The sequence below is a fragment of the Schistocerca americana genome, unplaced genomic scaffold, assembly GCF_021461395.2.
Source record: "Schistocerca americana isolate TAMUIC-IGC-003095 unplaced genomic scaffold, iqSchAmer2.1 HiC_scaffold_361, whole genome shotgun sequence".
In the NCBI taxonomy this organism is placed as follows: Eukaryota; Metazoa; Arthropoda; class Insecta; order Orthoptera; family Acrididae; genus Schistocerca; species Schistocerca americana.
Window position 1 is genome coordinate 16770 of NW_025726084.1, and position 19844 is coordinate 36613.

The 19844-nt window shown below is 55.8% G+C and overlaps 30 non-coding genes across 30 annotated transcripts; all 30 read right to left on the reverse strand.

Moving 5' to 3' along the window:
• Positions 1-598: 598 nt before the first annotated feature.
• On the reverse strand, positions 599-670 carry Trnae-cuc. Its single transcript has one exon. It is a non-coding gene; the product is annotated as a tRNA-Glu (tRNA).
• A 277-nt stretch (positions 671-947) lies between these two features.
• Trnal-cag lies at positions 948-1029 on the reverse strand. The gene has a single exon. It is a non-coding gene; the product is annotated as a tRNA-Leu (tRNA).
• Positions 1030-2112: 1083 nt separating this feature from the next.
• Positions 2113-2194, reverse strand: Trnal-cag. Its single transcript has one exon. It is a non-coding gene; the product is annotated as a tRNA-Leu (tRNA).
• Positions 2195-2274: 80 nt separating this feature from the next.
• On the reverse strand, positions 2275-2356 carry Trnal-aag. Its single transcript has one exon. It is a non-coding gene; the product is annotated as a tRNA-Leu (tRNA).
• A 1083-nt stretch (positions 2357-3439) lies between these two features.
• Trnal-cag lies at positions 3440-3521 on the reverse strand. The gene has a single exon. It is a non-coding gene; the product is annotated as a tRNA-Leu (tRNA).
• An 80-nt stretch (positions 3522-3601) lies between these two features.
• Positions 3602-3683, reverse strand: Trnal-aag. The gene has a single exon. It is a non-coding gene; the product is annotated as a tRNA-Leu (tRNA).
• A 1083-nt stretch (positions 3684-4766) lies between these two features.
• On the reverse strand, positions 4767-4848 carry Trnal-cag. Its single transcript has one exon. It is a non-coding gene; the product is annotated as a tRNA-Leu (tRNA).
• An 80-nt stretch (positions 4849-4928) lies between these two features.
• Positions 4929-5010, reverse strand: Trnal-aag. Its single transcript has one exon. It is a non-coding gene; the product is annotated as a tRNA-Leu (tRNA).
• Positions 5011-6093: 1083 nt separating this feature from the next.
• On the reverse strand, positions 6094-6175 carry Trnal-cag. The gene has a single exon. It is a non-coding gene; the product is annotated as a tRNA-Leu (tRNA).
• Positions 6176-6255: 80 nt separating this feature from the next.
• Trnal-aag lies at positions 6256-6337 on the reverse strand. Its single transcript has one exon. It is a non-coding gene; the product is annotated as a tRNA-Leu (tRNA).
• A 1083-nt stretch (positions 6338-7420) lies between these two features.
• Positions 7421-7502, reverse strand: Trnal-cag. The gene has a single exon. It is a non-coding gene; the product is annotated as a tRNA-Leu (tRNA).
• An 80-nt stretch (positions 7503-7582) lies between these two features.
• Trnal-aag lies at positions 7583-7664 on the reverse strand. The gene has a single exon. It is a non-coding gene; the product is annotated as a tRNA-Leu (tRNA).
• A 1083-nt stretch (positions 7665-8747) lies between these two features.
• On the reverse strand, positions 8748-8829 carry Trnal-cag. The gene has a single exon. It is a non-coding gene; the product is annotated as a tRNA-Leu (tRNA).
• An 80-nt stretch (positions 8830-8909) lies between these two features.
• Positions 8910-8991, reverse strand: Trnal-aag. Its single transcript has one exon. It is a non-coding gene; the product is annotated as a tRNA-Leu (tRNA).
• Positions 8992-10074: 1083 nt separating this feature from the next.
• Positions 10075-10156, reverse strand: Trnal-cag. The gene has a single exon. It is a non-coding gene; the product is annotated as a tRNA-Leu (tRNA).
• Positions 10157-10236: 80 nt separating this feature from the next.
• On the reverse strand, positions 10237-10318 carry Trnal-aag. Its single transcript has one exon. It is a non-coding gene; the product is annotated as a tRNA-Leu (tRNA).
• A 724-nt stretch (positions 10319-11042) lies between these two features.
• Trnae-cuc lies at positions 11043-11114 on the reverse strand. The gene has a single exon. It is a non-coding gene; the product is annotated as a tRNA-Glu (tRNA).
• Positions 11115-11391: 277 nt separating this feature from the next.
• Trnal-cag lies at positions 11392-11473 on the reverse strand. The gene has a single exon. It is a non-coding gene; the product is annotated as a tRNA-Leu (tRNA).
• A 1083-nt stretch (positions 11474-12556) lies between these two features.
• On the reverse strand, positions 12557-12638 carry Trnal-cag. The gene has a single exon. It is a non-coding gene; the product is annotated as a tRNA-Leu (tRNA).
• An 80-nt stretch (positions 12639-12718) lies between these two features.
• Trnal-aag lies at positions 12719-12800 on the reverse strand. Its single transcript has one exon. It is a non-coding gene; the product is annotated as a tRNA-Leu (tRNA).
• Positions 12801-13883: 1083 nt separating this feature from the next.
• Trnal-cag lies at positions 13884-13965 on the reverse strand. Its single transcript has one exon. It is a non-coding gene; the product is annotated as a tRNA-Leu (tRNA).
• An 80-nt stretch (positions 13966-14045) lies between these two features.
• Positions 14046-14127, reverse strand: Trnal-aag. Its single transcript has one exon. It is a non-coding gene; the product is annotated as a tRNA-Leu (tRNA).
• Positions 14128-15210: 1083 nt separating this feature from the next.
• On the reverse strand, positions 15211-15292 carry Trnal-cag. The gene has a single exon. It is a non-coding gene; the product is annotated as a tRNA-Leu (tRNA).
• An 80-nt stretch (positions 15293-15372) lies between these two features.
• Positions 15373-15454, reverse strand: Trnal-aag. The gene has a single exon. It is a non-coding gene; the product is annotated as a tRNA-Leu (tRNA).
• Positions 15455-16537: 1083 nt separating this feature from the next.
• Trnal-cag lies at positions 16538-16619 on the reverse strand. The gene has a single exon. It is a non-coding gene; the product is annotated as a tRNA-Leu (tRNA).
• An 80-nt stretch (positions 16620-16699) lies between these two features.
• On the reverse strand, positions 16700-16781 carry Trnal-aag. The gene has a single exon. It is a non-coding gene; the product is annotated as a tRNA-Leu (tRNA).
• Positions 16782-17864: 1083 nt separating this feature from the next.
• On the reverse strand, positions 17865-17946 carry Trnal-cag. Its single transcript has one exon. It is a non-coding gene; the product is annotated as a tRNA-Leu (tRNA).
• An 80-nt stretch (positions 17947-18026) lies between these two features.
• Trnal-aag lies at positions 18027-18108 on the reverse strand. Its single transcript has one exon. It is a non-coding gene; the product is annotated as a tRNA-Leu (tRNA).
• A 1083-nt stretch (positions 18109-19191) lies between these two features.
• Trnal-cag lies at positions 19192-19273 on the reverse strand. The gene has a single exon. It is a non-coding gene; the product is annotated as a tRNA-Leu (tRNA).
• An 80-nt stretch (positions 19274-19353) lies between these two features.
• Positions 19354-19435, reverse strand: Trnal-aag. Its single transcript has one exon. It is a non-coding gene; the product is annotated as a tRNA-Leu (tRNA).
• Positions 19436-19844: the final 409 nt, after the last annotated feature.

Here is a 19844-nt window from a genome sequence, read left to right on the forward strand (position 1 = left end):
CAGCTGCCAGCGCCCTGGTGCGGCGGCATCGCGTGTTTATAAGGAATCGGTAGTGCCACCTGCAGCCTGAGGAACATGAGCACAAAATCAGGAGGGCACCGTGATTTCAATCACTGGGTCACTGTCGTCATTGCAGCGACAGCAAGGCAGAACTTTAAAAAGTGCCGTGACCCGGATTCGAGCCTGGGTTGTCGCGGCCACAACGCAATGTCCTGACCACTAGACGATCACGGCCACGGAGCCACCGCGGAATTCAACTCTCGCGACTGCAAGTGGCTGTGCACAGCAAAGCTCGGCCGACTGTGTCTCGCAACAGCTGTGTCAGACGCGGTCTCCATTATATGTATACTGGCAAACGAACGTGCCCGCGCTGATGGACACTGAGCAGAGTGGTTAGCTGCATTCAACCCCCGTGGCAATGTCTTGCAGTCCTCCAAGTCTTTTGGCCGCAGGTATGTGCCCGGATAAGAGGTGGACAGACGTCGCATCTCTCTCGCCGTCACTTGTGGCCGCGAATCATATTTTACGTAGTTTTCTGCAAGCGTCAGCGGAGCGTCAGTCGAGCTAAGTCGCATAAGAGGAGCAATAAAATGTGCATTTCCGGTACCGGGAATCGAACCCAGGCCTCCTGGGCGAGAGCCAGGCATCCCAGCCACTAGACGACACCGGATAACGACACAAGCACTCCTCCAACAAACACGGCGAGCGTCCACCCGCTACTTGACGACAACTGCAAAAATTAACGTTTCCACTTCGTAGAACGGCATGCTCGGGACGTATCTCGTGGAGACGAACGCCAGCAATCATGAGACCAAACTGCGCCGGTGAATCCTGTTGTTACACCACGCACCACTGTACTACGACAGTTTAAGAAAGCGACGCTCACGCTTTGCTGCGCTTTTTCCTTCGCGGGAAATCAGTGCTCCTGTTTTCGAGACGGAAAACGTTGGCAGCGGTGGGATTCGAACCCACGCCTCCGAAGAGACTGGTGCCTGAAACCAGCGCCTTAGACCGCTCGGCCACGCTACCCACACCAGTGTTCCTGGCATTTGTAGAATGCAGTGCACGACACAGCTTCCTGATCTGTTGCGACTGGTTGCTCGAACATCGCACCTCAAACGACTGCCCTTTTCGAATAGAGATTAACTACACAGGCAGCTGCCAGCGCCCTGGTGCGGCGGCATCGCGTGTTTATAAGGAATCGGTAGTGCCACCTGCAGCCTGAGGAACATGAGCACAAAATCAGGAGGGCACCGTGATTTCAATCACTGGGTCACTGTCGTCATTGCAGCGACAGCAAGGCAGAACTTTAAAAAGTGCCGTGACCCGGATTCGAGCCTGGGTTGTCGCGGCCACAACGCAATGTCCTGACCACTAGACGATCACGGCCACGGAGCCACCGCGGAATTCAACTCTCGCGACTGCAAGTGGCTGTGCACAGCAAAGCTCGGCCGACTGTGTCTCGCAACAGCTGTGTCAGACGCGGTCTCCATTATATGTATACTGGCAAACGAACGTGCCCGCGCTGATGGACACTGAGCAGAGTGGTTAGCTGCATTCAACCCCCGTGGCAATGTCTTGCAGTCCTCCAAGTCTGTTGGCCGCAGGTATGTGCCCGGATAAGAGGTGGACAGATGTCGCATCTCTCTCGCCGTCACTTGTGGCCGCGAATCATATTTTACGTAGTTTTCTGCAAGCGTCAGCGGAGCGTCAGTCGAGCTAAGTCGGGACAAGTCGCGTAAGAGGAGCAATGAAATGTGCATTTCCGGTACCGGGAATCGAACCCAGGCCTCCTGGGCGAGAGCCAGGCATCCCAGCCACTAGACGAGACCGGATAACGACACAAGCACTCCTCCAACAAACACGGCGAGCGTCCACCCGCTACTTGACGACAACTGCAAAAATTAACGCTTCCACTTCGTAGAACGGCATGCTCGGGACGTATCTCGTGGAGACGAACGCCAGCAATCATGAGACCAAACTGCGCCGGTGAATCCTGTTGTTACACCACGCACCACTGTGCTACGACAGTTGAAGAATGCGACGCTCACGCTTTGCTGCGCTTTTTCCTTCGCGGGAAATCAGTGCTCCTGCTTTCGAGACGGAAAACGTTGGCAGCGGTGGGATTCGAACCCACGCCTCCGAAGAGACTGGTGCCTGAAACCAGCGCCTTAGACCGCTCGGCCACGCTACCTACGCGACGCGGCGGTCACAGGAGCTGCGTTCTACCCCACGAGAACACACCGCAATGGCACAAAAACGAGAAGTAAAAATTGGCAGCGGTGGGATTCGAACCCACGCCTCCGAAAAGACTGGTGCCTTAAACCAGCGCCTTAGACCGCTCGGCCACGCTACCCACACCAGTGTTCCTGGCATTTGTAGAATGCAGTGCACGACACAGCTTCCTGATCTGTTGCGACTGGTTGCTCGAACATCGCACCTCAAACGACTGCCCTTTTCGAATAGAGATTAACTACACAGGCAGCTGCCAGCGCCCTGGTGCGGCGGCATCGCGTGTTTATAAGGAATCGGTAGTGCCACCTGCAGCCTGAGGAACATGAGCACAAAATCAGGAGGGCACCGTGATTTCAATCACTGGGTCACTGTCGTCATTGCAGCGACAGCAAGGCAGAACTTTAAAAAGTGCCGTGACCCGGATTCGAGCCTGGGTTGTCGCGGCCACAACGCAATGTCCTGACCACTAGACGATCACGGCCACGGAGCCACCGCGGAATTCAACTCTCGCGACTGCAAGTGGCTGTGCACAGCAAAGCTCGGCCGACTGTGTCTCGCAACAGCTGTGTCAGACGCGGTCTCCATTATATGTATACTGGCAAACGAACGTGCCCGCGCTGATGGACACTGAGCAGAGTGGTTAGCTGCATTCAACCCCCGTGGCAATGTCTTGCAGTCCTCCAAGTCTGTTGGCCGCAGGTATGTGCCCGGATAAGAGGTGGACAGATGTCGCATCTCTCTCGCCGTCACTTGTGGCCGCGAATCATATTTTACGTAGTTTTCTGCAAGCGTCAGCGGAGCGTCAGTCGAGCTAAGTCGGGACAAGTCGCGTAAGAGGAGCAATGAAATGTGCATTTCCGGTACCGGGAATCGAACCCAGGCCTCCTGGGCGAGAGCCAGGCATCCCAGCCACTAGACGAGACCGGATAACGACACAAGCACTCCTCCAACAAACACGGCGAGCGTCCACCCGCTACTTGACGACAACTGCAAAAATTAACGCTTCCACTTCGTAGAACGGCATGCTCGGGACGTATCTCGTGGAGACGAACGCCAGCAATCATGAGACCAAACTGCGCCGGTGAATCCTGTTGTTACACCACGCACCACTGTGCTACGACAGTTGAAGAATGCGACGCTCACGCTTTGCTGCGCTTTTTCCTTCGCGGGAAATCAGTGCTCCTGCTTTCGAGACGGAAAACGTTGGCAGCGGTGGGATTCGAACCCACGCCTCCGAAGAGACTGGTGCCTGAAACCAGCGCCTTAGACCGCTCGGCCACGCTACCTACGCGACGCGGCGGTCACAGGAGCTGCGTTCTACCCCACGAGAACACACCGCAATGGCACAAAAACGAGAAGTAAAAATTGGCAGCGGTGGGATTCGAACCCACGCCTCCGAAAAGACTGGTGCCTTAAACCAGCGCCTTAGACCGCTCGGCCACGCTACCCACACCAGTGTTCCTGGCATTTGTAGAATGCAGTGCACGACACAGCTTCCTGATCTGTTGCGACTGGTTGCTCGAACATCGCACCTCAAACGACTGCCCTTTTCGAATAGAGATTAACTACACAGGCAGCTGCCAGCGCCCTGGTGCGGCGGCATCGCGTGTTTATAAGGAATCGGTAGTGCCACCTGCAGCCTGAGGAACATGAGCACAAAATCAGGAGGGCACCGTGATTTCAATCACTGGGTCACTGTCGTCATTGCAGCGACAGCAAGGCAGAACTTTAAAAAGTGCCGTGACCCGGATTCGAGCCTGGGTTGTCGCGGCCACAACGCAATGTCCTGACCACTAGACGATCACGGCCACGGAGCCACCGCGGAATTCAACTCTCGCGACTGCAAGTGGCTGTGCACAGCAAAGCTCGGCCGACTGTGTCTCGCAACAGCTGTGTCAGACGCGGTCTCCATTATATGTATACTGGCAAACGAACGTGCCCTCGCTGATGGACACTGAGCAGAGTGGTTAGCTGCATTCAACCCCCGTGGCAATGTCTTGCAGTCCTCCAAGTCTGTTGGCCGCAGGTATGTGCCCGGATAAGAGGTGGACAGATGTCGCATCTCTCTCGCCGTCACTTGTGGCCGCGAATCATATTTTACGTAGTTTTCTGCAAGCGTCAGCGGAGCGTCAGTCGAGCTAAGTCGGGACAAGTCGCATAAGAGGAGCAATGAAATGTGCATTTCCGGTACCGGGAATCGAACCCAGGCCTCCTGGGCGAGAGCCAGGCATCCCAGCCACTAGACGAGACCGGATAACGACACAAGCACTCCTCCAACAAACACGGCGAGCGTCCACCCGCTACTTGACGACAACTGCAAAAATTAACGCTTCCACTTCGTAGAACGGCATGCTCGGGACGTATCTCGTGGAGACGAACGCCAGCAATCATGAGACCAAACTGCGCCGGTGAATCCTGTTGTTACACCACGCACCACTGTGCTACGACAGTTGAAGAATGCGACGCTCACGCTTTGCTGCGCTTTTTCCTTCGCGGGAAATCAGTGCTCCTGCTTTCGAGACGGAAAACGTTGGCAGCGGTGGGATTCGAACCCACGCCTCCGAAGAGACTGGTGCCTGAAACCAGCGCCTTAGACCGCTCGGCCACGCTACCTACGCGACGCGGCGGTCACAGGAGCTGCGTTCTACCCCACGAGAACACACCGCAATGGCACAAAAACGAGAAGTAAAAATTGGCAGCGGTGGGATTCGAACCCACGCCTCCGAAGAGACTGGTGCCTTAAACCAGCGCCTTAGACCGCTCGGCCACGCTACCCACACCAGTGTTCCTGGCATTTGTAGAATGCAGTGCACGACACAGCTTCCTGATCTGTTGCGACTGGTTGCTCGAACATCGCACCTCAAACGACTGCCCTTTTCGAATAGAGATTAACTACACAGGCAGCTGCCAGCGCCCTGGTGCGGCGGCATCGCGTGTTTATAAGGAATCGGTAGTGCCACCTGCAGCCTGAGGAACATGAGCACAAAATCAGGAGGGCACCGTGATTTCAATCACTGGGTCACTGTCGTCATTGCAGCGACAGCAAGGCAGAACTTTAAAAAGTGCCGTGACACGGATTCGAGCCTGGGTTGTCGCGGCCACAACGCAATGTCCTGACCACTAGACGATCACGGCCACGGAGCCACCGCGGAATTCAACTCTCGCGACTGCAAGTGGCTGTGCACAGCAAAGCTCGGCCGACTGTGTCTCGCAACAGCTGTGTCAGACGCGGTCTCCATTATATGTATACTGGCAAACGAACGTGCCCTCGCTGATGGACACTGAGCAGAGTGGTTAGCTGCATTCAACCCCCGTGGCAATGTCTTGCAGTCCTCCAAGTCTGTTGGCCGCAGGTATGTGCCCGGATAAGAGGTGGACAGATGTCGCATCTCTCTCGCCGTCACTTGTGGCCGCGAATCATATTTTACGTAGTTTTCTGCAAGCGTCAGCGGAGCGTCAGTCGAGCTAAGTCGGGACAAGTCGCATAAGAGGAGCAATGAAATGTGCATTTCCGGTACCGGGAATCGAACCCAGGCCTCCTGGGCGAGAGCCAGGCATCCCAGCCACTAGACGAGACCGGATAACGACACAAGCACTCCTCCAACAAACACGGCGAGCGTCCACCCGCTACTTGACGACAACTGCAAAAATTAACGCTTCCACTTCGTAGAACGGCATGCTCGGGACGTATCTCGTGGAGACGAACGCCAGCAATCATGAGACCAAACTGCGCCGGTGAATCCTGTTGTTACACCACGCACCACTGTGCTACGACAGTTGAAGAATGCGACGCTCACGCTTTGCTGCGCTTTTTCCTTCGCGGGAAATCAGTGCTCCTGCTTTCGAGACGGAAAACGTTGGCAGCGGTGGGATTCGAACCCACGCCTCCGAAGAGACTGGTGCCTGAAACCAGCGCCTTAGACCGCTCGGCCACGCTACCTACGCGACGCGGCGGTCACAGGAGCTGCGTTCTACCCCACGAGAACACACCGCAATGGCACAAAAACGAGAAGTAAAAATTGGCAGCGGTGGGATTCGAACCCACGCCTCCGAAGAGACTGGTGCCTTAAACCAGCGCCTTAGACCGCTCGGCCACGCTACCCACACCAGTGTTCCTGGCATTTGTAGAATGCAGTGCACGACACAGCTTCCTGATCTGTTGCGACTGGTTGCTCGAACATCGCACCTCAAACGACTGCCCTTTTCGAATAGAGATTAACTACACAGGCAGCTGCCAGCGCCCTGGTGCGGCGGCATCGCGTGTTTATAAGGAATCGGTAGTGCCACCTGCAGCCTGAGGAACATGAGCACAAAATCAGGAGGGCACCGTGATTTCAATCACTGGGTCACTGTCGTCATTGCAGCGACAGCAAGGCAGAACTTTAAAAAGTGCCGTGACACGGATTCGAGCCTGGGTTGTCGCGGCCACAACGCAATGTCCTGACCACTAGACGATCACGGCCACGGAGCCACCGCGGAATTCAACTCTCGCGACTGCAAGTGGCTGTGCACAGCAAAGCTCGGCCGACTGTGTCTCGCAACAGCTGTGTCAGACGCGGTCTCCATTATATGTATACTGGCAAACGAACGTGCCCTCGCTGATGGACACTGAGCAGAGTGGTTAGCTGCATTCAACCCCCGTGGCAATGTCTTGCAGTCCTCCAAGTCTGTTGGCCGCAGGTATGTGCCCGGATAAGAGGTGGACAGATGTCGCATCTCTCTCGCCGTCACTTGTGGCCGCGAATCATATTTTACGTAGTTTTCTGCAAGCGTCAGCGGAGCGTCAGTCGAGCTAAGTCGGGACAAGTCGCGTAAGAGGAGCAATGAAATGTGCATTTCCGGTACCGGGAATCGAACCCAGGCCTCCTGGGCGAGAGCCAGGCATCCCAGCCACTAGACGAGACCGGATAACGACACAAGCACTCCTCCAACAAACACGGCGAGCGTCCACCCGCTACTTGACGACAACTGCAAAAATTAACGCTTCCACTTCGTAGAACGGCATGCTCGGGACGTATCTCGTGGAGACGAACGCCAGCAATCATGAGACCAAACTGCGCCGGTGAATCCTGTTGTTACACCACGCACCACTGTGCTACGACAGTTGAAGAATGCGACGCTCACGCTTTGCTGCGCTTTTTCCTTCGCGGGAAATCAGTGCTCCTGCTTTCGAGACGGAAAACGTTGGCAGCGGTGGGATTCGAACCCACGCCTCCGAAGAGACTGGTGCCTGAAACCAGCGCCTTAGACCGCTCGGCCACGCTACCTACGCGACGCGGCGGTCACAGGAGCTGCGTTCTACCCCACGAGAACACACCGCAATGGCACAAAAACGAGAAGTAAAAATTGGCAGCGGTGGGATTCGAACCCACGCCTCCGAAGAAACTGGTGCCTTAAACCAGCGCCTTAGACCGCTCGGCCACGCTACCCACACCAGTGTTCCTGGCATTTGTAGAATGCAGTGCACGACACAGCTTCCTGATCTGTTGCGACTGGTTGCTCGAACATCGCACCTCAAACGACTGCCCTTTTCGAATAGAGATTAACTACACAGGCAGCTGCCAGCGCCCTGGTGCGGCGGCATCGCGTGTTTATAAGGAATCGGTAGTGCCACCTGCAGCCTGAGGAACATGAGCACAAAATCAGGAGGGCACCGTGATTTCAATCACTGGGTCACTGTCGTCATTGCAGCGACAGCAAGGCAGAACTTTAAAAAGTGCCGTGACCCGGATTCGAGCCTGGGTTGTCGCGGCCACAACGCAATGTCCTGACCACTAGACGATCACGGCCACGGAGCCACCGCGGAATTCAACTCTCGCGACTGCAAGTGGCTGTGCACAGCAAAGCTCGGCCGACTGTGTCTCGCAACAGCTGTGTCAGACGCGGTCTCCATTATATGTATACTGGCAAACGAACGTGCCCTCGCTGATGGACACTGAGCAGAGTGGTTAGCTGCATTCAACCCCCGTGGCAATGTCTTGCAGTCCTCCAAGTCTGTTGGCCGCAGGTATGTGCCCGGATAAGAGGTGGACAGATGTCGCATCTCTCTCGCCGTCACTTGTGGCCGCGAATCATATTTTACGTAGTTTTCTGCAAGCGTCAGCGGAGCGTCAGTCGAGCTAAGTCGGGACAAGTCGCGTAAGAGGAGCAATGAAATGTGCATTTCCGGTACCGGGAATCGAACCCAGGCCTCCTGGGCGAGAGCCAGGCATCCCAGCCACTAGACGAGACCGGATAACGACACAAGCACTCCTCCAACAAACACGGCGAGCGTCCACCCGCTACTTGACGACAACTGCAAAAATTAACGCTTCCACTTCGTAGAACGGCATGCTCGGGACGTATCTCGTGGAGACGAACGCCAGCAATCATGAGACCAAACTGCGCCGGTGAATCCTGTTGTTACACCACGCACCACTGTGCTACGACAGTTGAAGAATGCGACGCTCACGCTTTGCTGCGCTTTTTCCTTCGCGGGAAATCAGTGCTCCTGCTTTCGAGACGGAAAACGTTGGCAGCGGTGGGATTCGAACCCACGCCTCCGAAGAGACTGGTGCCTGAAACCAGCGCCTTAGACCGCTCGGCCACGCTACCTACGCGACGCGGCGGTCACAGGAGCTGCGTTCTACCCCACGAGAACACACCGCAATGGCACAAAAACGAGAAGTAAAAATTGGCAGCGGTGGGATTCGAACCCACGCCTCCGAAGAAACTGGTGCCTTAAACCAGCGCCTTAGACCGCTCGGCCACGCTACCCACACCAGTGTTCCTGGCATTTGTAGAATGCAGTGCACGACACAGCTTCCTGATCTGTTGCGACTGGTTGCTCGAACATCGCACCTCAAACGACTGCCCTTTTCGAATAGAGATTAACTACACAGGCAGCTGCCAGCGCCCTGGTGCGGCGGCATCGCGTGTTTATAAGGAATCGGTAGTGCCACCTGCAGCCTGAGGAACATGAGCACAAAATCAGGAGGGCACCGTGATTTCAATCACTGGGTCACTGTCGTCATTGCAGCGACAGCAAGGCAGAACTTTAAAAAGTGCCGTGACCCGGATTCGAGCCTGGGTTGTCGCGGCCACAACGCAATGTCCTGACCACTAGACGATCACGGCCACGGAGCCACCGCGGAATTCAACTCTCGCGACTGCAAGTGGCTGTGCACAGCAAAGCTCGGCCGACTGTGTCTCGCAACAGCTGTGTCAGACGCGGTCTCCATTATATGTATACTGGCAAACGAACGTGCCCGCGCTGATGGACACTGAGCAGAGTGGTTAGCTGCATTCAACCCCCGTGGCAATGTCTTGCAGTCCTCCAAGTCTGTTGGCCGCAGGTATGTGCCCGGATAAGAGGTGGACAGATGTCGCATCTCTCTCGCCGTCACTTGTGGCCGCGAATCATATTTTACGTAGTTTTCTGCAAGCGTCAGCGGAGCGTCAGTCGAGCTAAGTCGGGACAAGTCGCGTAAGAGGAGCAATGAAATGTGCATTTCCGGTACCGGGAATCGAACCCAGGCCTCCTGGGCGAGAGCCAGGCATCCCAGCCACTAGACGAGACCGGATAACGACACAAGCACTCCTCCAACAAACACGGCGAGCGTCCACCCGCTACTTGACGACAACTGCAAAAATTAACGCTTCCACTTCGTAGAACGGCATGCTCGGGACGTATCTCGTGGAGACGAACGCCAGCAATCATGAGACCAAACTGCGCCGGTGAATCCTGTTGTTACACCACGCACCACTGTGCTACGACAGTTGAAGAATGCGACGCTCACGCTTTGCTGCGCTTTTTCCTTCGCGGGAAATCAGTGCTCCTGCTTTCGAGACGGAAAACGTTGGCAGCGGTGGGATTCGAACCCACGCCTCCGAAGAGACTGGTGCCTGAAACCAGCGCCTTAGACCGCTCGGCCACGCTACCTACGCGACGCGGCGGTCACAGGAGCTGCGTTCTACCCCACGAGAACACACCGCAATGGCACAAAAACGAGAAGTAAAAATTGGCAGCGGTGGGATTCGAACCCACGCCTCCGAAGAGACTGGTGCCTTAAACCAGCGCCTTAGACCGCTCGGCCACGCTACCCACACCAGTGTTCCTGGCATTTGTAGAATGCAGTGCACGACACAGCTTCCTGATCTGTTGCGACTGGTTGCTCGAACATCGCACCTCAAACGACTGCCCTTTTCGAATAGAGATTAACTACACAGGCAGCTGCCAGCGCCCTGGTGCGGCGGCATCGCGTGTTTATAAGGAATCGGTAGTGCCACCTGCAGCCTGAGGAACATGAGCACAAAATCAGGAGGGCACCGTGATTTCAATCACTGGGTCACTGTCGTCATTGCAGCGACAGCAAGGCAGAACTTTAAAAAGTGCCGTGACCCGGATTCGAGCCTGGGTTGTCGCGGCCACAACGCAATGTCCTGACCACTAGACGATCACGGCCACGGAGCCACCGCGGAATTCAACTCTCGCGACTGCAAGTGGCTGTGCACAGCAAAGCTCGGCCGACTGTGTCTCGCAACAGCTGTGTCAGACGCGGTCTCCATTATATGTATACTGGCAAACGAACGTGCCCGCGCTGATGGACACTGAGCAGAGTGGTTAGCTGCATTCAACCCCCGTGGCAATGTCTTGCAGTCCTCCAAGTCTTTTGGCCGCAGGTATGTGCCCGGATAAGAGGTGGACAGACGTCGCATCTCTCTCGCCGTCACTTGTGGCCGCGAATCATATTTTACGTAGTTTTCTGCAAGCGTCAGCGGAGCGTCAGTCGAGCTAAGTCGCATAAGAGGAGCAATAAAATGTGCATTTCCGGTACCGGGAATCGAACCCAGGCCTCCTGGGCGAGAGCCAGGCATCCCAGCCACTAGACGACACCGGATAACGACACAAGCACTCCTCCAACAAACACGGCGAGCGTCCACCCGCTACTTGACGACAACTGCAAAAATTAACGTTTCCACTTCGTAGAACGGCATGCTCGGGACGTATCTCGTGGAGACGAACGCCAGCAATCATGAGACCAAACTGCGCCGGTGAATCCTGTTGTTACACCACGCACCACTGTACTACGACAGTTTAAGAAAGCGACGCTCACGCTTTGCTGCGCTTTTTCCTTCGCGGGAAATCAGTGCTCCTGTTTTCGAGACGGAAAACGTTGGCAGCGGTGGGATTCGAACCCACGCCTCCGAAGAGACTGGTGCCTGAAACCAGCGCCTTAGACCGCTCGGCCACGCTACCCACACCAGTGTTCCTGGCATTTGTAGAATGCAGTGCACGACACAGCTTCCTGATCTGTTGCGACTGGTTGCTCGAACATCGCACCTCAAACGACTGCCCTTTTCGAATAGAGATTAACTACACAGGCAGCTGCCAGCGCCCTGGTGCGGCGGCATCGCGTGTTTATAAGGAATCGGTAGTGCCACCTGCAGCCTGAGGAACATGAGCACAAAATCAGGAGGGCACCGTGATTTCAATCACTGGGTCACTGTCGTCATTGCAGCGACAGCAAGGCAGAACTTTAAAAAGTGCCGTGACCCGGATTCGAGCCTGGGTTGTCGCGGCCACAACGCAATGTCCTGACCACTAGACGATCACGGCCACGGAGCCACCGCGGAATTCAACTCTCGCGACTGCAAGTGGCTGTGCACAGCAAAGCTCGGCCGACTGTGTCTCGCAACAGCTGTGTCAGACGCGGTCTCCATTATATGTATACTGGCAAACGAACGTGCCCGCGCTGATGGACACTGAGCAGAGTGGTTAGCTGCATTCAACCCCCGTGGCAATGTCTTGCAGTCCTCCAAGTCTGTTGGCCGCAGGTATGTGCCCGGATAAGAGGTGGACAGATGTCGCATCTCTCTCGCCGTCACTTGTGGCCGCGAATCATATTTTACGTAGTTTTCTGCAAGCGTCAGCGGAGCGTCAGTCGAGCTAAGTCGGGACAAGTCGCGTAAGAGGAGCAATGAAATGTGCATTTCCGGTACCGGGAATCGAACCCAGGCCTCCTGGGCGAGAGCCAGGCATCCCAGCCACTAGACGAGACCGGATAACGACACAAGCACTCCTCCAACAAACACGGCGAGCGTCCACCCGCTACTTGACGACAACTGCAAAAATTAACGCTTCCACTTCGTAGAACGGCATGCTCGGGACGTATCTCGTGGAGACGAACGCCAGCAATCATGAGACCAAACTGCGCCGGTGAATCCTGTTGTTACACCACGCACCACTGTGCTACGACAGTTGAAGAATGCGACGCTCACGCTTTGCTGCGCTTTTTCCTTCGCGGGAAATCAGTGCTCCTGCTTTCGAGACGGAAAACGTTGGCAGCGGTGGGATTCGAACCCACGCCTCCGAAGAGACTGGTGCCTGAAACCAGCGCCTTAGACCGCTCGGCCACGCTACCTACGCGACGCGGCGGTCACAGGAGCTGCGTTCTACCCCACGAGAACACACCGCAATGGCACAAAAACGAGAAGTAAAAATTGGCAGCGGTGGGATTCGAACCCACGCCTCCGAAAAGACTGGTGCCTTAAACCAGCGCCTTAGACCGCTCGGCCACGCTACCCACACCAGTGTTCCTGGCATTTGTAGAATGCAGTGCACGACACAGCTTCCTGATCTGTTGCGACTGGTTGCTCGAACATCGCACCTCAAACGACTGCCCTTTTCGAATAGAGATTAACTACACAGGCAGCTGCCAGCGCCCTGGTGCGGCGGCATCGCGTGTTTATAAGGAATCGGTAGTGCCACCTGCAGCCTGAGGAACATGAGCACAAAATCAGGAGGGCACCGTGATTTCAATCACTGGGTCACTGTCGTCATTGCAGCGACAGCAAGGCAGAACTTTAAAAAGTGCCGTGACCCGGATTCGAGCCTGGGTTGTCGCGGCCACAACGCAATGTCCTGACCACTAGACGATCACGGCCACGGAGCCACCGCGGAATTCAACTCTCGCGACTGCAAGTGGCTGTGCACAGCAAAGCTCGGCCGACTGTGTCTCGCAACAGCTGTGTCAGACGCGGTCTCCATTATATGTATACTGGCAAACGAACGTGCCCGCGCTGATGGACACTGAGCAGAGTGGTTAGCTGCATTCAACCCCCGTGGCAATGTCTTGCAGTCCTCCAAGTCTGTTGGCCGCAGGTATGTGCCCGGATAAGAGGTGGACAGATGTCGCATCTCTCTCGCCGTCACTTGTGGCCGCGAATCATATTTTACGTAGTTTTCTGCAAGCGTCAGCGGAGCGTCAGTCGAGCTAAGTCGGGACAAGTCGCGTAAGAGGAGCAATGAAATGTGCATTTCCGGTACCGGGAATCGAACCCAGGCCTCCTGGGCGAGAGCCAGGCATCCCAGCCACTAGACGAGACCGGATAACGACACAAGCACTCCTCCAACAAACACGGCGAGCGTCCACCCGCTACTTGACGACAACTGCAAAAATTAACGCTTCCACTTCGTAGAACGGCATGCTCGGGACGTATCTCGTGGAGACGAACGCCAGCAATCATGAGACCAAACTGCGCCGGTGAATCCTGTTGTTACACCACGCACCACTGTGCTACGACAGTTGAAGAATGCGACGCTCACGCTTTGCTGCGCTTTTTCCTTCGCGGGAAATCAGTGCTCCTGCTTTCGAGACGGAAAACGTTGGCAGCGGTGGGATTCGAACCCACGCCTCCGAAGAGACTGGTGCCTGAAACCAGCGCCTTAGACCGCTCGGCCACGCTACCTACGCGACGCGGCGGTCACAGGAGCTGCGTTCTACCCCACGAGAACACACCGCAATGGCACAAAAACGAGAAGTAAAAATTGGCAGCGGTGGGATTCGAACCCACGCCTCCGAAAAGACTGGTGCCTTAAACCAGCGCCTTAGACCGCTCGGCCACGCTACCCACACCAGTGTTCCTGGCATTTGTAGAATGCAGTGCACGACACAGCTTCCTGATCTGTTGCGACTGGTTGCTCGAACATCGCACCTCAAACGACTGCCCTTTTCGAATAGAGATTAACTACACAGGCAGCTGCCAGCGCCCTGGTGCGGCGGCATCGCGTGTTTATAAGGAATCGGTAGTGCCACCTGCAGCCTGAGGAACATGAGCACAAAATCAGGAGGGCACCGTGATTTCAATCACTGGGTCACTGTCGTCATTGCAGCGACAGCAAGGCAGAACTTTAAAAAGTGCCGTGACCCGGATTCGAGCCTGGGTTGTCGCGGCCACAACGCAATGTCCTGACCACTAGACGATCACGGCCACGGAGCCACCGCGGAATTCAACTCTCGCGACTGCAAGTGGCTGTGCACAGCAAAGCTCGGCCGACTGTGTCTCGCAACAGCTGTGTCAGACGCGGTCTCCATTATATGTATACTGGCAAACGAACGTGCCCTCGCTGATGGACACTGAGCAGAGTGGTTAGCTGCATTCAACCCCCGTGGCAATGTCTTGCAGTCCTCCAAGTCTGTTGGCCGCAGGTATGTGCCCGGATAAGAGGTGGACAGATGTCGCATCTCTCTCGCCGTCACTTGTGGCCGCGAATCATATTTTACGTAGTTTTCTGCAAGCGTCAGCGGAGCGTCAGTCGAGCTAAGTCGGGACAAGTCGCATAAGAGGAGCAATGAAATGTGCATTTCCGGTACCGGGAATCGAACCCAGGCCTCCTGGGCGAGAGCCAGGCATCCCAGCCACTAGACGAGACCGGATAACGACACAAGCACTCCTCCAACAAACACGGCGAGCGTCCACCCGCTACTTGACGACAACTGCAAAAATTAACGCTTCCACTTCGTAGAACGGCATGCTCGGGACGTATCTCGTGGAGACGAACGCCAGCAATCATGAGACCAAACTGCGCCGGTGAATCCTGTTGTTACACCACGCACCACTGTGCTACGACAGTTGAAGAATGCGACGCTCACGCTTTGCTGCGCTTTTTCCTTCGCGGGAAATCAGTGCTCCTGCTTTCGAGACGGAAAACGTTGGCAGCGGTGGGATTCGAACCCACGCCTCCGAAGAGACTGGTGCCTGAAACCAGCGCCTTAGACCGCTCGGCCACGCTACCTACGCGACGCGGCGGTCACAGGAGCTGCGTTCTACCCCACGAGAACACACCGCAATGGCACAAAAACGAGAAGTAAAAATTGGCAGCGGTGGGATTCGAACCCACGCCTCCGAAGAGACTGGTGCCTTAAACCAGCGCCTTAGACCGCTCGGCCACGCTACCCACACCAGTGTTCCTGGCATTTGTAGAATGCAGTGCACGACACAGCTTCCTGATCTGTTGCGACTGGTTGCTCGAACATCGCACCTCAAACGACTGCCCTTTTCGAATAGAGATTAACTACACAGGCAGCTGCCAGCGCCCTGGTGCGGCGGCATCGCGTGTTTATAAGGAATCGGTAGTGCCACCTGCAGCCTGAGGAACATGAGCACAAAATCAGGAGGGCACCGTGATTTCAATCACTGGGTCACTGTCGTCATTGCAGCGACAGCAAGGCAGAACTTTAAAAAGTGCCGTGACACGGATTCGAGCCTGGGTTGTCGCGGCCACAACGCAATGTCCTGACCACTAGACGATCACGGCCACGGAGCCACCGCGGAATTCAACTCTCGCGACTGCAAGTGGCTGTGCACAGCAAAGCTCGGCCGACTGTGTCTCGCAACAGCTGTGTCAGACGCGGTCTCCATTATATGTATACTGGCAAACGAACGTGCCCTCGCTGATGGACACTGAGCAGAGTGGTTAGCTGCATTCAACCCCCGTGGCAATGTCTTGCAGTCCTCCAAGTCTGTTGGCCGCAGGTATGTGCCCGGATAAGAGGTGGACAGATGTCGCATCTCTCTCGCCGTCACTTGTGGCCGCGAATCATATTTTACGTAGTTTTCTGCAAGCGTCAGCGGAGCGTCAGTCGAGCTAAGTCGGGACAAGTCGCATAAGAGGAGCAATGAAATGTGCATTTCCGGTACCGGGAATCGAACCCAGGCCTCCTGGGCGAGAGCCAGGCATCCCAGCCACTAGACGAGACCGGATAACGACACAAGCACTCCTCCAACAAACACGGCGAGCGTCCACCCGCTACTTGACGACAACTGCAAAAATTAACGCTTCCACTTCGTAGAACGGCATGCTCGGGACGTATCTCGTGGAGACGAACGCCAGCAATCATGAGACCAAACTGCGCCGGTGAATCCTGTTGTTACACCACGCACCACTGTGCTACGACAGTTGAAGAATGCGACGCTCACGCTTTGCTGCGCTTTTTCCTTCGCGGGAAATCAGTGCTCCTGCTTTCGAGACGGAAAACGTTGGCAGCGGTGGGATTCGAACCCACGCCTCCGAAGAGACTGGTGCCTGAAACCAGCGCCTTAGACCGCTCGGCCACGCTACCTACGCGACGCGGCGGTCACAGGAGCTGCGTTCTACCCCACGAGAACACACCGCAATGGCACAAAAACGAGAAGTAAAAATTGGCAGCGGTGGGATTCGAACCCACGCCTCCGAAGAGACTGGTGCCTTAAACCAGCGCCTTAGACCGCTCGGCCACGCTACCCACACCAGTGTTCCTGGCATTTGTAGAATGCAGTGCACGACACAGCTTCCTGATCTGTTGCGACTGGTTGCTCGAACATCGCACCTCAAACGACTGCCCTTTTCGAATAGAGATTAACTACACAGGCAGCTGCCAGCGCCCTGGTGCGGCGGCATCGCGTGTTTATAAGGAATCGGTAGTGCCACCTGCAGCCTGAGGAACATGAGCACAAAATCAGGAGGGCACCGTGATTTCAATCACTGGGTCACTGTCGTCATTGCAGCGACAGCAAGGCAGAACTTTAAAAAGTGCCGTGACACGGATTCGAGCCTGGGTTGTCGCGGCCACAACGCAATGTCCTGACCACTAGACGATCACGGCCACGGAGCCACCGCGGAATTCAACTCTCGCGACTGCAAGTGGCTGTGCACAGCAAAGCTCGGCCGACTGTGTCTCGCAACAGCTGTGTCAGACGCGGTCTCCATTATATGTATACTGGCAAACGAACGTGCCCTCGCTGATGGACACTGAGCAGAGTGGTTAGCTGCATTCAACCCCCGTGGCAATGTCTTGCAGTCCTCCAAGTCTGTTGGCCGCAGGTATGTGCCCGGATAAGAGGTGGACAGATGTCGCATCTCTCTCGCCGTCACTTGTGGCCGCGAATCATATTTTACGTAGTTTTCTGCAAGCGTCAGCGGAGCGTCAGTCGAGCTAAGTCGGGACAAGTCGCATAAGAGGAGCAATGAAATGTGCATTTCCGGTACCGGGAATCGAACCCAGGCCTCCTGGGCGAGAGCCAGGCATCCCAGCCACTAGACGAGACCGGATAACGACACAAGCACTCCTCCAACAAACACGGCGAGCGTCCACCCGCTACTTGACGACAACTGCAAAAATTAACGCTTCCACTTCGTAGAACGGCATGCTCGGGACGTATCTCGTGGAGACGAACGCCAGCAATCATGAGACCAAACTGCGCCGGTGAATCCTGTTGTTACACCACGCACCACTGTGCTACGACAGTTGAAGAATGCGACGCTCACGCTTTGCTGCGCTTTTTCCTTCGCGGGAAATCAGTGCTCCTGCTTTCGAGACGGAAAACGTTGGCAGCGGTGGGATTCGAACCCACGCCTCCGAAGAGACTGGTGCCTGAAACCAGCGCCTTAGACCGCTCGGCCACGCTACCTACGCGACGCGGCGGTCACAGGAGCTGCGTTCTACCCCACGAGAACACACCGCAATGGCACAAAAACGAGAAGTAAAAATTGGCAGCGGTGGGATTCGAACCCACGCCTCCGAAGAGACTGGTGCCTTAAACCAGCGCCTTAGACCGCTCGGCCACGCTACCCACACCAGTGTTCCTGGCATTTGTAGAATGCAGTGCACGACACAGCTTCCTGATCTGTTGCGACTGGTTGCTCGAACATCGCACCTCAAACGACTGCCCTTTTCGAATAGAGATTAACTACACAGGCAGCTGCCAGCGCCCTGGTGCGGCGGCATCGCGTGTTTATAAGGAATCGGTAGTGCCACCTGCAGCCTGAGGAACATGAGCACAAAATCAGGAGGGCACCGTGATTTCAATCACTGGGTCACTGTCGTCATTGCAGCGACAGCAAGGCAGAACTTTAAAAAGTGCCGTGACACGGATTCGAGCCTGGGTTGTCGCGGCCACAACGCAATGTCCTGACCACTAGACGATCACGGCCACGGAGCCACCGCGGAATTCAACTCTCGCGACTGCAAGTGGCTGTGCACAGCAAAGCTCGGCCGACTGTGTCTCGCAACAGCTGTGTCAGACGCGGTCTCCATTATATGTATACTGGCAAACGAACGTGCCCTCGCTGATGGACACTGAGCAGAGTGGTTAGCTGCATTCAACCCCCGTGGCAATGTCTTGCAGTCCTCCAAGTCTGTTGGCCGCAGGTATGTGCCCGGATAAGAGGTGGACAGATGTCGCATCTCTCTCGCCGTCACTTGTGGCCGCGAATCATATTTTACGTAGTTTTCTGCAAGCGTCAGCGGAGCGTCAGTCGAGCTAAGTCGGGACAAGTCGCATAAGAGGAGCAATGAAATGTGCATTTCCGGTACCGGGAATCGAACCCAGGCCTCCTGGGCGAGAGCCAGGCATCCCAGCCACTAGACGAGACCGGATAACGACACAAGCACTCCTCCAACAAACACGGCGAGCGTCCACCCGCTACTTGACGACAACTGCAAAAATTAACGCTTCCACTTCGTAGAACGGCATGCTCGGGACGTATCTCGTGGAGACGAACGCCAGCAATCATGAGACCAAACTGCGCCGGTGAATCCTGTTGTTACACCACGCACCACTGTGCTACGACAGTTGAAGAATGCGACGCTCACGCTTTGCTGCGCTTTTTCCTTCGCGGGAAATCAGTGCTCCTGCTTTCGAGACGGAAAACGTTGGCAGCGGTGGGATTCGAACCCACGCCTCCGAAGAGACTGGTGCCTGAAACCAGCGCCTTAGACCGCTCGGCCACGCTACCTACGCGACGCGGCGGTCACAGGAGCTGCGTTCTACCCCACGAGAACACACCGCAATGGCACAAAAACGAGAAGTAAAAATTGGCAGCGGTGGGATTCGAACCCACGCCTCCGAAGAGACTGGTGCCTTAAACCAGCGCCTTAGACCGCTCGGCCACGCTACCCACACCAGTGTTCCTGGCATTTGTAGAATGCAGTGCACGACACAGCTTCCTGATCTGTTGCGACTGGTTGCTCGAACATCGCACCTCAAACGACTGCCCTTTTCGAATAGAGATTAACTACACAGGCAGCTGCCAGCGCCCTGGTGCGGCGGCATCGCGTGTTTATAAGGAATCGGTAGTGCCACCTGCAGCCTGAGGAACATGAGCACAAAATCAGGAGGGCACCGTGATTTCAATCACTGGGTCACTGTCGTCATTGCAGCGACAGCAAGGCAGAACTTTAAAAAGTGCCGTGACACGGATTCGAGCCTGGGTTGTCGCGGCCACAACGCAATGTCCTGACCACTAGACGATCACGGCCACGGAGCCACCGCGGAATTCAACTCTCGCGACTGCAAGTGGCTGTGCA